At 38.2% G+C, this 11,918-nt stretch overlaps 1 pseudogene; it reads left to right on the top strand.

Moving 5' to 3' along the window:
* Nucleotides 1–6,950: 6,950 nt before the first annotated feature.
* LOC133087101 (ribosomal protein eL22-like 1) lies at nt 6,951–10,874 on the top strand (annotated as a pseudogene).
* Nucleotides 10,875–11,918: the final 1,044 nt, after the last annotated feature.

Below are 11,918 nucleotides of genomic sequence, written 5' to 3'. Positions count from 1 at the left end.
TAGCAGAGGGAGGAACACTCCCAAACTCATTCTACGAGGCCACCATCACCCTGATACCAAAACCAGACAAAGATGTCACAAAAAAAGAAAACTACAGGGCCAATATCACAGATGAACATAGATGCAAAAGTCCTCAACAAAATACTAGCAAACAGAATCGAGCAGCACATTAAAAGGATCATACACCATGATTAAGTGGGGTTTATCCCAGGAAATCAAGGATATACAAATCAATCAATGTAATACACCATATTAACAAATTGAAGGATAAAAACCATATGATCATCTCAACAGATGCAGAAGAAGCTTTTGACAAAATTCAACACCCATTTATGATAAAAGCTCTCCAGATAGTAGGCACGGAGGGAACTTACCTCAACATAATAAAGGCCATATATGACAAACACACAGCCCACATTGTTCTCAATGGTGAAAAACTGAAACCATTTCCTCTAAGATCAGGAACAAGACAAGGCTGCCCACTCTCACAGCTATTATTCAACGTAGTTTTGGAAGTTTTAGCCACAGCAATCAGAGAAGAAAAAGAAATAAAAGGAATCCAAATCGGAAAAGAAGAAGTAAAACTGACACTATTTGCAGATGACATGATACTATACACAGAGAATCATAAAGATGCTACCAGAAAAATACTAGAGCTAATCAATGAATTTGGTAAAGTAGCAGGATACAAAATTAATGCACTGAAATCTCTTGCATTGCTATACACTAATGATGAAAAATCTGAAAGAGAAATTAAGGAAACACTCCCATTTACCATTGCAACAAAAAGAATAAAATACCTAGGGATAAACCTACCTAAGGAGACAAAAGACCTGTAGGCAGAAAACTATAAGACAGTGAAGAAAGAAATTAAAGACGATAAAAACAGATGGAGAGATATACCATGTTCTTGGAGTGGAAGAATCAACATTGTGAAAATGACTATACTACCTGAAGCAATCTACAGATTCAGTGCAATCCGTATCAAACTACGACTGGCATTTTTCACAGAACTAGAACAAAAAATTTCACAATTTGTATGGAAACACAAAAGACCGCAAATAGCCAAAGCAATCTTGAGAAAGAAAAACAGAGCTGGAGGAATCAGGATCCCTGACTTCAGACTATACTACAAAGCTACAGTAATCAAGACAGTATGGTACTGGCCAAAAACAGAAATATAGACCAACGGAACAGGATAGAAAGCCCAGAGATAAACCCACCCACATATGGTCACCTTATTTTTGATAAAGGAGGCAAGAATATACAATGGAGAAAAGACAGCCTGTTCAATAAATGGTGCTGGGAAAACTGGACAGCTACATGTAAAAGAATGAAATTAGAACACTCCCTAACACCATACACAAAAATAAACTCAAAATGGATTAAAAACCTAAATGTAAGCTCAGACACTATGAAACTCTTAGAGGAAAACATAGGCAGAACACTCTATGACATAAATCACAGCAAGATCCTTTTTGACCCACCTCCTAGAGAAATGGAAATAAAATCAAAAATAAACAAGTGGGACCTAATGAAACTTAAAAGCTTTTTCACAGCAAAGGAAACCATAAACAAGACGAAAAGACAACCTCAGAATGGGAGAAAATATTTGCAAATGAAGCAACTGACAAAGGATTAATCTCCAAAATATACAAGCAGTACAGCTCAATATCAAAAAAACAAACAACCCAATCCAAAAATGGGCAGAAGACCTAAATAGACATTTCTCCAAAGAAGATACACAGATTGCCAACAACCACATGAAAGGATGCTCAACATCACTAATCATTAGAGAAATGCAAATCAAAACTACAATAAGGGGGGCTTCCCTGGTGGTGCAGTGGTTAAGAATCCGCCTGCCAGTGCAGGGGACACAGGTTTGAGCCCTGGTCCAGGAAGATCCCACATGCCGCAGAGCAGCTAAGCCCATGTGCCACAACTACTGCGCCTGCGTGCCACAACTACTGAAGCCCCCATGCCTAGAGCCTGTGCTCCGCAACAAGAAGCCACCACAGTGAGAAGCCTGGGCACCACAACGAAAGAGTAGCCCCCACTTCCCGCACCTAGAGAAAGCCCACGCACAGCAACAAAGACCCAAAGCAGCCAAAAATAAATAAATAAATTTATTAAAAAAAAAAACTACAATGAGGTATCACTTCACACTGGTCAGAATGGCCATCATAAAAAATCTACAAACAATAAATGCTGGAGAGGGTGTGGAGAAAAGGAAACCCTATTGTCCTGTTGGTGGGAATGTAAATTGATACAGCCACTATGAAGAACAGTATGGAGGTTCCTTAAAAAACTAAAAATAGACTACCATATAACCCAGCAATCCCATTACTGGGCATATACCCTGAGAAGACCATAATTCAAAAAGAGATGTACCACAATGTTCATTGCAGCACTATTTACAATAGCCAGTACATGGAAACAACCTAAATGTCCATTGACAGATGAATGGGTAAAGAAGATGTGGCACATATATACAATGGAATTTTACTAAGTCATGAAAAGAAACGAAACTGAGTTATTTGTAGTGAGGTGCATGGACCTAGAGTCTGTCATACAGAGTGAAGTAAGTCAGAAAGAGAGAAACAAATACTGTATACTAACACATAAATATGGAATATAAAAAAAAAAAAAGGTTCTGAAGAACCTAGGGGCAGGACAGGAATAAAGACGCAGATGCAGAGAATGGACTTGAGGACCCGGGGAGGGGGAAGTGTAAGCTGAGACGAAGTGAGAGAGTGGCATTGACATATATACACTACCAAATGTCAAACAGTTTGCTAGTGGGAAGCAGCCGCATAGCACAGGGAGATCAGCTTGGTGTTTTGTGACCACCTAGAGGGGGGGGATAGGGAGGGTGGGAGGGAGACGCAAGAGGGAGGGGATATGGGGATATGTATATGTATAGCTGATTCACTTTGTTATACAGCAGAAATTAACACAACAATGTAAAGCAATTATATTCCAATAAAGATGTTAAAAATATATATATATATATAAATAAATAAATAGGTAAACTTAGTGCCCTATACATTCAATTTATAGTTAAAATCCTTCCCACAGAGAAAACTCCAGGCCCAGATGGTTTCACTGGTGAATTCTATTGAACATTTAATGAAGAAATAATACCTGTTATACACAAACTCCTGCAGAAAATTGAATACTAGATTATACTTCACAACTCATTCTATGAAACCAGAAATACCCAGAAACCAAAACCAGACAAAGGTATTATAAGAAAAGATAACTACAGACCATTATTCCTCATGATATCAATGAAATAATTTTTAACAAAAATTCAGCAAATCCAATCCAACAACGTAGACAAATGATCATACATCATGAGCAAGTGGGGTTTATCCCAGAATACAAGGTTAGTTTAACATTTGAAAATCAATATATGTAATTAATTGTATTAACATATTAAAGGTTAAAAACCACCATTACAATAGAAGCAGAATAAACATTTGATAAAATCCAAAATCCATTACTGAAAAAAACTGTCAGAAAGATAGGAATGGAAAGGAATTTCCTCGACCTGATAAAAGGCATCTATGAAAAACTCCAAGCTAGCGTTGTACTTTGGATTGACTGGTTGTGTCTAAGATCAGGAACAAGGCAAGGATGTCCACTCTCAGCACTTTGATTCAAAATTTTAATGCAATAAAGCAAGAAAATAATTTAAGACCACCAAGATTGGAAAGAAAGAAGTAAAGTAGATAATCTTTATTCACAGACAACGTGGTACTTTATAGAAAATCGTTTGGAATCTAAAAAAAAAAAAACAAAAAGGCACTAAAACTAAAAATTAAGGTTAGCAAGTTTGTAGGATACAAGACCAATATAGAAAAGTCAATTTTATTTCATGTAGAATTAGCACTGGACATTTTTGAAGTAGAAATTTTAAAAAGCAGTACTATTTTCTTTTTTTTTTGGCCGCGCCTCACAGCATGTGGGATCTTAGTTCCCCGACCAGGAGTTGAACCCGTGCCCCTTGCAGTGGATGCCCCTTAAGTTTTGGTTTGTTGTTGTTGTTTTAAGCAGTACTATTTTCAGTAGCACCAAAACATATTTAAAACTTAGGAATATATCTGACAAAAGATCTGTAAGGCCTGTACACTGATAACTACAAAATATTACTGAGAGAAATCAAAGAAGATCTAGATAAATAAAGAGATACAACCATGTCCATTGATTAGAAGATTCAATGTGGCTAAGAACTCAGTTCTCCCCAAATTGATCGATGTAATCGATGCAATCCTAGTCAAAATCCTTTTTAAACATTTTTTGCAGAAATTGATAGGCTGATTCTAAAATTCATATTAACTGGAAAAAAAAAAGCAGTGTTAGAGTAGATGAAACAACTTGAAGAATATGAACAAAGTTGTAGGACTTAACTACCTGATTTTAAAACTTATAAAGCTATGGTAATTGGGATGGGTGGTATTAGTGTAAAGATAGCTAAACCAATCAATGGAACAGAAAAGAGAGTCTAGAAATATATTCATACAATTAATTTTTAACAGAGGAACAAAGGCAATTCTGTGGAAGGATAGTCTTTCAATAAATGGTTCTGGAATAATTAGATATCCATAAGCAAATAAATAAGTAAAATTCTTTTCATACCTCATATCATATACAAAAATCAACTGAAAATGGATCATGGACCCAAATATAAAACCTGAAACTATAAAGCTTCTTATTCCACCCCCTAGGTATTTACCCAAGAGAAGTCAAAGTGTATGCCCAAATGCAGGCATGTACACAAATGTTCATAGCAACTTTATTTGTAATAACCACAAAGTAGAAGCAACACTATATTAGAGTTCTCCAGAGAAGCAGAACTGATAGTGTGTAGATAGATATAGATTAATTATAAGAATTGGCTCACATGGTTATGGAGACCAAGAAGTCCCATGATCTGTTGTTGGCAAGATTTTGTATCATGTTAGGTGGAATTATGACCCTCTTATGGTCATAACAAGTGGACAAGCTGGAGAACCAGGAACCAGAAGGTGCTAATGTAATTCAGTCTGAGCCCAAAGTCCTCAGAATGGGGAGAGATGGGGGGTGAGGGGAGAGCCGGTGATGTAAGTTCCAGTCTGAGTCCAAAAACCCAAGATCAGGAGTGCCGATGTCCAAGGGTAGAAGATGGGTATCTCAGCTCAAGCAAGAGCAAGTGAATTCACCCTTCCTCTACCTTTTTGTTCTATTAAATCCCTCAATGGATTGGATGGTACCCACCCATTTGGGTAAGGGGTGATCTTCTTTACTCAGTCTACTGATTCAAATGGTAATCTCTTCTGGAGACACCCTCACAAACACACTCAGAAATAATGTTTTACCAGCTATTGGGGCATCCCTTAGCCCAGTCAAGTTGACATGTAAAATTAACCACCACAAACACAAATTTCCATCAACATGTGAATGTATAAACAAATTGTGGTATAGCAGTACAATGGAATGCCACTCAGCAATAAAAAGGAACAAACTACTGATAGAAACAACAACATGCATGAATCTTAATTATGCTGAGTAAAAGAAGACAGACAAAAACACATACGTTCTGTATGATTCCACTTACATAAATTCTAGAAAATATAACTAATCTACGGTGACAGAAAGTAGGTCGGTAATTGCCCGAGGGAAGAGGAGAAGGGTGATGCTGAGCAGGAGAAGGGATTACAAAAGGGCACAAGGAAACTTTTGGTTACGATAGACATGTTCATCATCTTGAATATGATGATGGTTCCACTGGAGTATACATATGTCAAAACCTATATTGTACACTTTAAATATGTGCAGTTTATTGTCCATCATATCTCAATAAAGCTGTTGAAAAAATTAAAACCATCACTGGCCAGTGTTTCCAAAGGCCTACATGGATTGGAAGATTCATCATAATGGCTTACCAAGCCACACATGATCTGGCTCATAATTATCTCTCTGACTCCATATTCTGCTACTCTCTTCTTTGCTTTCTGCATTATACACACACTGGCTTATTTACTGTTCCTGGAATATTCCTCAAGTGCTTCTAACTCAGGGCTTTACATGAGTGTTCCCTCTATCTAGAGTACTCTTTCCCCAGATATTTCCATGCCTAGCTCATTTACCTCCTGTGTTGGTCAGTTTTATGTGTCAACTTGGCTAGGATATAGTCCTGAGTTATTCAATCAAACAATAACTAGGAGTTTCTCTGGTTGAACTCTAGTCAAAGAGAGTTCAACCTCCTCAGGTCCTCACTCAAGTATGACCTTCTCTAGTGAGGGAGTCCTTGGCAATCCCATTTAAAATTGTAACCCCTGACTATTTGGATCTCCTTTCCTGCTTTATTTTTTTCCAGTGAACTTATCACTAGAACTTTAGCTCCCTGAGGATAGGAATATTGTTTCTCTGTTGTCCATTATTTTAACCGCAGTGCCTACAGCAATACCTAATATACAGTAAGAATGAATATTTTCATAAGAGATATTAAGAATACAGAGAAGGTACCCTTAATCCATCTCACTCTACAGGAATCAGGGAAGACTTCCTAGAGGAGACAACATAGTTAGGTGAAAGCATTTAGGGTGGGAGGTAACATCTAGAGTAAGGGAATTTAATATAAGCAGGGAGAACAGCAAGTTCAAAGTCCAAAAGGCAATAATGGTATTGCTAACGTGTATTGTGTACTTACTGTGGACCAGGGATTGTGCATATGTACTCTCTTCATGAATCTTCACAATTACATGAGGGAGGTACTAATACAGTACCAATTTTATAGATGTGGAAACTGAGGCACAGAGAGATTTGGTACCTTGCCCAAGATCACACAGCTCAGGAAGAGACAGAACTGGGATTTGACCTCCAGAATCTACATCGGCTCCACTGAGAGAACTGACATGGTGAGTATGTGGAACGTCCCATAATTCAGTGTGTATGAAGGGTGGAATATGAGAGAGCGTGGAGAGACAAGAGAAGAAACAGGTGAGTGGACCCTGCATTCTGGAACTGGGTCTTGTTTCTATCTCCAACTAGCTGTTGGTCTCTGAACTTCAGAGAGGAAGTTGTATCAAGATGTGTGTACAGGGCTTCCTTGGTGGCGCAGTGGTTAAGAATCTGCCTGCCAATGCAGGGAACACGGGTTAGAGCCCTGGTCTGGGAAGATCCCACATGCCGCAGAGCAACTAAGCCCCTGCACCACAACTACTGAGCCTGCGTGCCACAACTACTGAAGCCCGTGCGCCTAGAGCCCGTGCTCCGCAACAAGAGAAGCCACTGCAACGAGAAGCCTGCGCACTGCAATGAAGAGTAGCTCCCGCTCGCCACAACCAGAGAAAGCCCGTGCACTGCAACAAAAACCCAATGCAGCCAAAAATAAAAATAAAAAATAAATAAATTTATTAAAGAAAAAAAAAAAAGATGTGTGTAGGATACCTCCTAGTTATAAGAGGCTGTGTCTCTGGATACCACCTATCCCAGAACCGTGCTAAGTGCTGTTATGGTGATGGGGTGGGGAGCGGGTGGGGAGGGGGGAAGCGGAGATCAAAACCATAGTCTATATGCCAGCTGAACCGTCAGGACAGGCACAAACAGAACTACTTGATAACAACAGAGACAGTCCCAAAAGGGGGCAGGTATCTGAAGACTTCAACTTGCAAATAGAGTTTAGAGAAGGCAAGAGTGGGAATTCTCTCCCATGGAATTGGAAAAGATATTCACAAATCATATATGTGAAAAGGGATAACTATTCAGAATATATACAGTACTCCTACAACTCAACAACAAAAAACAAACAACCTAATTCAAAAATGAGCAAAAGATAAAGCAATTATACTCTAATAAAGGTGTTAAAAAAAAAATGAGCAAAAGGGAATTCCCTGGAGGTCCAGTGGTTAGGACTCTGCGCTTCCACTGCAGTGAGCCCCAGTTCGATCCCTCGTCAGGGAACTAAGGTCCCACGTGGCCAAAAACAAAACAAAGAAAACAAAACAAAACAAAAATGAGCAAAATACTTCACAGTTCTCCAAAGAAGATATACAAATGGCCAATAAGCTCATGAAAAGATGCTCAGTGTCACTATGTCACTAGCCACTAGAGAAAATGCAAATCAAAACCACAGTGAGATACCATTTGACATGGCCCATCCATTAGGATGTCTGTATCAAACAAAGAAAAAAAAAAGAAAGAAAGAAAAGAACAAGCTGTGACAAGGATGTGGAAAAATTGGAACCTGGTGCGTTGCTGGTGGGAATGAAAAATAGTTTGGCATTTGAAACATGTGATCCAGCAATTCCACTGCTGGTTATATACACAAAATTACTGAAAGCAGGGACTCAGATATTTGTATACTCATGTTCATAGCAGCATTATTTACAATACCCAAAAGGTGGAAACAACCCAAATGTTCATCAACAGATGAAAAAACAAAATGTGGTATATACATACAATGGAATATTATTCAGCCTTAAAAAAATAATGAAATTCTGATACATGCCACAACATGGGTGAACTTTGAAAGCATTTTGCTAAGTGAAATAAGCCAGTCACAAAAGGACAAATGATGTATGATTCCACCTATATGAGATACCTAGAGCAGTCAAATTTAGAAAGACGCAGAGTAGAATGGTGGCTGCCAGGGACTGGGGAGAGGAGGGAGTAGGAAGTTGTTGTTTAATAGGTATAGAGTTTCAGTTTTGCAAGATGAAAAGAGTCTCACAGATTGGTTGCACAATGTGAATGTACTTAACACTATTGAACTGTACACTTAAAAATGATTAAGATGGTAAATTTAATGTTATGTGCATTTTACCACAATATAAAAATTTAAAAAGAGAAAAAGAAGTAGTGGAGCTAGGATTCAAATCCAGGTCATCTGATGACAATACGTGCTCTTAACACTAGGCTACACTAGTCCTGCAGGTAATAAGACCCATGAGCCTTAGAAGGTAGCTTATCTGTCACCCTGTCTTGCCAGAGCATGTCCCTTGGATTCCACTTATATGAGGTATCCAGAATAGGCAAATTCATAGACAGAGAGAATAGAATAGAGGTTACCAGGGGCTGGAAGGAGGAAGGAATGGGGAGTTATTTTTTAATGGGTACAGATTTTCTGTTCGGGATAATAAAAAAGTAGACCTCACACCATAAAACATTCTTTTCTCTTGTGACATGATCCACTAACTTAATAGTGCAAATGGCATTGCCAGAATAAATGCTCTTCTGATCACTACTTCCTTGAAATTCATGAGGATTCTTCAGTTCATAATGAGGTTATAGTTCATTTGGACCCAGACTTACCTATATTCTTGTGTCCTAATAAAGCCCAAAGTGAAGATCTCCACAGAGGTCACTCAGGGGTTTACTTAAGCAACCACCCACTTTTCACGAATTCTTACTAGGACTTTAAAGACCTTAGATTACCTTGTTATTTTATGTTCATCCAATACATAGTTAACATTTTGCTGCATTCTAAAGATGAAGTGAGCTCTAGGACTGGTATCAATCCATTTAATTTTTTAGCCAGAATATCATAAGTTTCCAAAGAAAAGTTACAGTTTTGTCAAACCAAAGTTCATTGCCTAGGGCATGATTTACACCAAGAAGGCAAAGCTCTCACTTGCAGACTATGTGCAAACCATTCATTTTCCAGGCTCACTATCAAACAAGAGGATTCTTTGCTAGGACTCCTAGTTATTGCCAGCAATGGATTCCCAACTTTTCTGAAGTTGCTATTTAATGAAGTTCTCAGTAACTCACCCTCTTCTATGAAAACCTAAACATGACCAGGCATTGTGTGATATAAATTTAGCTCTCCAACCACCTCCTTCAATCTGGAACTAACTAATTATTATAAACCATTTTTTTTGTTTGTACATGAGCAACCTGGACAGGCCCTTGGTGTTCTGACTCAATTTTATAGGAATCTGATTCAGTTCTGACTCAAAAGCACGGAGACCAATTTCTTACCACAGCCTCCTCTAATTATTGCTTTATAATAACTTTTTTTATGTTGATTTTTTAAATTGGCTGCCATTCAAACACTGGTAGATTGCAAAATGCCCCTTCTTGTCCTCCCGTTCACCCTGGCCGGGGCCCCCTTTCATTGGGGACCTGTCTTAGTCCTTTCAAGTTGCTATAACAAAATACACAGACTGGATAGCTTATAAACAACAGAAATTTATTTCTCACAGTTCCAGAAGTTTGATGTCCAAGATCAGGATGCTAGCACGGTCGGGTGAGGGCATTTTTCCGGGTCGGAGATGTCTCATTGTGTCCTCACATGGCTAGGGATCTCCTGGATCCTCTTTTATAAGGCACTAATACCATTTATGAGAATCCCCCCCACAGTTGAAGCACCTCCCAAAGCCACCACCTACTAATACCACCACCTTTGGGGTTAGGATTTCAACATGAATGTGTGGGGTTCACAGACATTCAGACCATGGCAGAGCCTGTTCTCATTGGCTATCGACTAATTCTCTCTTAAATGAGTCAGCCAGTCTCTCTCTAATTGCCCGGCCAGTCTTCAGGTGGTGCCGCCACAAGAAGCCTAAGAAGTCAACCTGGAAGTTTAATTTGGACCTTACTCATCCAGTAGAAGATAGAAGTTTGATTCTGGAAATTTTGAACAGTTTCCATGAGAGAAGGTTAAAGTCATTGGAAAAACTGGAGATCTTGAATGCTTCAAGAATAAAATCACAATTGTTGCTGAGAAATAGTTCTCTAAAAGGCATTTGAAATATCTTACCACAAAATATCTTAAGGAGAACAATCTTCATGATTGACTTTATGTGGTTGCATCTGACAAGGAGACTTATGAAGTTTGTTACTTTCAGATTAGTCAAGATGAAGATGGAGCTGAGTCTGAGGACTAGGTGAAGCTGCCCCTTATAGGGCTTTGAAAACAAATGAGGCATGCAGGAGAAATAAACATCTAGAAATGGACTTTTAGTTTATTAGTGAATAAGATATTGTAATCTGTTAAAAAAAAAAAAGAGTCAGCCAGGTCGGCATACGTGGGCTGATTTACCTGTGCTTTCCCATCCCCTCCACCAGTGGTTTTATTATTGCACATAACAATACTTTGAAAAATCAGCAAGAGCTTTGCAAACCATACTGAAAATCCTAGACCCCACGCAAAGCCTCCTCTGTGGAGATGAACAAGGTGGCACCATAGCAGTGTCAGAGGAGGTCTGCTAAAACATAAAATTTAAATAAAACCCAAAGTTTTATAACATAATGCCCAAAATGTTCATGCTTTGATCAAAAATCACTCAAACCAAGAATCAGGAAAATCTCTCAATATGAATGAGAAAAGGCAATAATCAGATACCCATATCCAAATGATATAGATGTTAGAATGATCTGTCAAAGAAAGATTTTGAAGAAGCCATCATAATAATGTATCAGTGAGCCATTATGAACAGATTTGAAACCAACGAAAACAGAAAGTCTCAGTAAAGAAATAGAAGATAAGAAAGGGGTAAATGGAAATTTTAGAACTTAAATATAAAATACAGTAACCAAACTAAAAGTCAATGGATGGGCTCAATAGCAGAACTGAAGAAACAGAGGAAACAATCCATGGACTTGAAAATAGAACAATAGAAATAACTCAATCTGAACAACAGAGATAAAATAGACAGAAAAATAAAATGAACATAGAATCAGGGACTTGTGGAGCTATACAAAAAATCTAGTGGTTGTGTCACCAGAGTCTTAGAAAGAGCAAGAAAGGGGGCAGAGATTAAAAAGTATTCAAAGAAATAATGGCTGAAAATTTTCCTAAATTTCCTGAAAATTTGTCCAAAAGACATAAGCTTACAAATTCAGGAAACTGAGTGAACCCCAAATAGCACAAACCCTCAAAATCTATGCCAGGACACATCATAGTCAAACATCTGAAAACTAAAAACAAA

Source organism: Eubalaena glacialis, chromosome 3 (assembly GCF_028564815.1).
Source record: "Eubalaena glacialis isolate mEubGla1 chromosome 3, mEubGla1.1.hap2.+ XY, whole genome shotgun sequence".
Taxonomy (NCBI): domain Eukaryota; kingdom Metazoa; phylum Chordata; class Mammalia; order Artiodactyla; family Balaenidae; genus Eubalaena; species Eubalaena glacialis.
Note: the sequence above shows the minus strand (reverse complement) of the source record. Positions and strands in the feature narration are given on the sequence as shown.